This window comes from Nanorana parkeri, unplaced genomic scaffold (assembly GCF_000935625.1).
Source record: "Nanorana parkeri isolate BGI_ZX_2015 unplaced genomic scaffold, ASM93562v1 scaffold1936, whole genome shotgun sequence".
Lineage (NCBI taxonomy): Eukaryota > Metazoa > Chordata > Amphibia > Anura > Dicroglossidae > Nanorana > Nanorana parkeri.
Genome location: NW_017308204.1, coordinates 232012 through 236464, shown reverse-complemented (window position 1 = coordinate 236464; position 4453 = coordinate 232012).

Genomic DNA, 4453 nt, shown 5'->3' with positions numbered 1-4453 from the left:
GGGGGGGGGTCATTGCCGACATATATAATTAATTTTTAGGTAACTTGTGTGGTTTATATAATAAAATTGTACTTTTCTTTTTTTTATGTTTTAAATCAGTAGTGTGCTGTCTGTTTTATCTAATTGGATTCTGTAATTTAAACTAGATTTTTTACATTGTGGTCAGCTGAAAGAATGTGTTTGTTTTCATTCTATTTTTGAGTTGCTTTGCAAAGTTTAAAAATAGAAAATAAAAGCAGATTCATACCTGATTGAAGGCAATAATAATACATACACTGCAAACTAAAGTGTAAAACTACTATAGAATTGATTAAAATAGCAGCAAAAAAAGCAATTTGTTGTGTTTTGGATCCTACACTTTTGATTAAATTAAAGAAAAAAGTCCAGGTGATCCTACATGATTGATGGTAATTCAAAAGAAAAAGTTTACGCCATGCTCTTAATTACTCAATTCAACAAATCCCTGATGGTACATCCTTTGGTGTAATTTAGAGTATTAAAATTGTAATCAGTTACAGTATTTAGAAGCCTTGAAGCTATAATGTTATATTTCTTCATTTTCAGGTCATTTCAGGTTGATTAAAACTTTTAATTGTTTACGAATAAAGGTTGCAAATTGAAAATTGCATCAACATCATAAGTAATTGCAGTCTGCTGCAGCTTAATGCAGTTACTACACAACGATGTTACAAACAGGTTTTAATTAGGTCAGGTATGCTGGTTAGCTGTAATGGAGAATTTTGTACTGTGTACTTGCTGTGAGTCTCCCCTTGAAACATTTACTTGTTATTATTTGAATAAGGTTTCACTGCTTGAATAATATGTACAGAAGATGAAATTTACAATATATACTCCTTTAACTAGGCTATACCTACAGTTGTATGCTACACTAGGAACACTAGAGTATTGGTACACCTTCCTACACAACAAAATTTCTAACAACACCCCTTTTGTTACCAATATACCATGAACAGAAACAAAGCTTAATGATTCATATCCAGATAATGACCACACTAATCTAGTTCACAGGGCTGCCTTACAATCAGGGGTGTATCTACCACAAGGCAAACTAGGCATTTGCCTAGGGCGGCACTTCCCAGGGGGGAAATGCTGCCCCAAAAGCAATGAGGCGGACAGGGCTGGGCTTGCCTTTGGGCATACTGGGCGCTTGACCAGTGGGCCGAGGCTGGGCAGCCCAGAATCAAGCAGCTAAGGCTTCCTAATGAGGAAAACTAGACCTTTGTACAGTAGGCGGTGGAGAAGCCGCAGGTGGCTTGGGGCTGGCCATAGCATGTGATCTGATGGTGGGATGTCCCAGAAGCAGGCTGGGGACTGCAATGTATCCCATTGGTACTGATAGCAGTTCGAGCTGCAGGTAAGAGGAGCAGCACATGTATGCAGGGAAAGGGACTCTTCAGAGTCCTCCTGAGACCCTGCACAGCCCACTATAGACTCCACACAGCCCACCTGAAACCATGCACAGCTCTCCTGAGAAACCCTATTCACTGTATCCAGTGACTGACAGGTTGCGCAAAATGTCCTAAACAGGATGGGGTGGGGCAAATTTAGATTGAGGGGGGTGCCCGGGTTCAGTCTTGCCTAGGGCAGCACAAAACCAAAATACACCACTGCTTACTATGAGACTTGATTCAAAGAATGTGTTCCAACACAAGAAACTGAGAAAATACAAGACAAACCCAACATGCATTCTACTAGAAATATTACTCTAACCCCTTCATGACCACAATACTCTTTTTTAAGAACAAATGTAAAATGCCCCTTGCCTGAGAACATTAACCCTGCAGCAGAGAAATTTGAATGCACAACAGTGTATGTTCCTAGTTCTCAGACCCCCTGTAAAAGTATGCTAGGCAAACTATCTGCTTGCATGCTCTGCAGCATATTCTACATTCAGCTGTTCTGTTGTTGATTTTGGAAGTAAGCATCTGGTAACTGCAGGGATGAAGAAGAGGAGTTCATATTATCAATGGCAGCATTAACCTTACAAAAGATTTGGCCTTTTGCTGCCTAAGATGAAGCCTAAAATTGTCAAGAAATTCACTACATAATTTAGATATTTCCATCTGATATGTACACAATTCCTAATAGCAATTCCATATAATTAATCAAACCTCACATTTTATATAGGCAGTCCATGCAAGACCCTTTGCAAATGTCCGTCAATGAATACTGATAATGCAGCATAAAACATGAAGCATACAGGTTCAGAAAACAATTAACTATGCAAAAAAGGAAATATTAAACAAGCACAGTTTAGCAAACAGGGGTACTCTAATACATAGCCCCGAGCTTTTAATATCAGGTTGACAATTACAGTTCAATTCAAAACAGTAATATTTCTAACTAGCTACATAGTTGATAAGGTTAAAAAAAGACACAGGTCCATCCAGTTCAACCTATGTGTGTATGTGTGTGTGATTTTAAGTCTCTAACAATGTTCCCTGAGGAAGATATTTAAACGTTTTCTGACGTTGTCAACACTCTCGGCTAGTACCACTGCCTGTGATGTGGATCAATGAGGCGTTTCACAGAATACGGTCTGCTTTTTCACAACCAATTGTGAAATATTTAGGTTATAATGAAATTTGGGAGTAATGTATGCATCTTACCCTTTTGATCACCCTCTGTAACTGGGTCCAAAGACGACTCTGCTGGTGACTGCAGGAGACCTTAGAATGACACCTCATAAGATCTGTCACAGTTACCCTTTGTAGAATAGAGGAGACGGTAGAGCTGACCGCAAGCCAGAGGAAATACCAATGGACCTCTCTCCCTCCCCTCCATAAATGTCTCTTTGGATCCAGTGATGAATTTCCCTTGCTTACCTCTGCATGATACTTGGGTAACTGATTTGCCTGTTCGGGGCTCCACATGCGGCCTGAGCCACACGTCACACGCTGCTCCCGCTGCGGCCGCCGTGCCCACGGCACAGGCCGCGTAAGCCACGCCCACCACACGCTGAAGCCGTGCACGCCGCTGCTCTCCTCGGCGCGATCTCCCTCACCTGGCTGGCTCGCTGACAATCGAGGGCCCACCTTCTGAAAGCAAGTCAGTGGTGGAATAGGTGTATGGGGGTGCAGTGTGGACCAGGTGTATGGGGGTGCAGTGTGGACCAGGTGTGTGGGGGTGCTGTGGGGGAACAGGTGTGCAGTGTGGAGAGGCAGTGGTGGAATAGGTGTACGGAGCTGCAGTGGGGAACAGGTGTGCGGGGATATAGTGGTGGAATAGGTGTGTGGGGGTGCAGTGTGGACCAGGTGTATGGGGGTGCAGTGGTGGAATAGGGGTGCAGTGTGTACCAGGTGTGCAGGGATGCAGTGGTGGAACAGGTGTGCAGGGTTGCAGTGGTGGAACAGGTGTGTGGTGGTGGAATAGGTGTATGGGGGTGCAGTGTGGACCAGGTGTGTGGGGGTGCTGTGGTGGAACAGGTGTGCAGTGTGGAGAGGCAGTGGTGGAATAGGTGGATGGAGGTGCTGTGGTGGAACAGGTGTGCAGTGTGAAGAGGCAGTGGTCGAATAGGTGGATGGAGGTGCAGTGGTGGAATAGGTGTATGGGGGTGCAGTGTGAACCAGGTGTATAGGGGTGCAGTGTGTACCAGGTGTGCAGGGATGCAGTGGTGGAACAGGTGTGCGGGGGTGTGGTGGTGGAAAAGGGGTATGAGTGTGATGTGGTGGAATAGGTGTTTGGGGGTGCTGTGGTGGAACAGGTGTACAAGGGTGCTGTGTGGAATAGGTGTGAGGGGGTGCTGTGTGGAACAGGTGTATGGGTGTGAAGCGGTGGAACAGTTTTATGAAGGTGCAGCGAGGAACAGGTGTATTGGCGTGCAATGGTGGAATAGTTGTGTGGGGGTGCCGTTGTGAAACAGGAGTACAGGGGTGATATGATGGAACAGGTACAGGTACGAGTTACGCTACGCACGCCGCGGGTGCCACGACCACGCCTTAGCTGCTGGTATTCTGCACTGCGCCACTGTATAATGTACTATATTGCACACCACACTTTTTTTTTACTTCCACCGCGCCAAGCTTGCTCTTGTAATGGACTACAATCTCAATACAAACTAGTAGTCCATCACTGGAGCCTTTTTTTTTTCTTTTTTATCCAATTAACCGATTAATCAAACTTAATAATCGGCCAACTAATCGATTATGAAAATAATCGTTAGCTGCAGCCCTATTAAGGACCAAACATTTCATAGAGAGTTCAATAGAGTCTTGCCAGACTTTAATGTACTCACATATTTAAGGTATACTTATTTTGAAACATTCATCTTTATTAATACGTTCTAATATTCTTTATGCATCAATGTTACAATTAGTGATGAGCCGAACACCCCCGTGTTCGGTTCTAACTCAAACTTTCGAACATGGAAAAAGTTCTAACTCGAACTTAGAACTCAATGCAAGTCTATGGGGGTAGAACTCAGAACATGAAA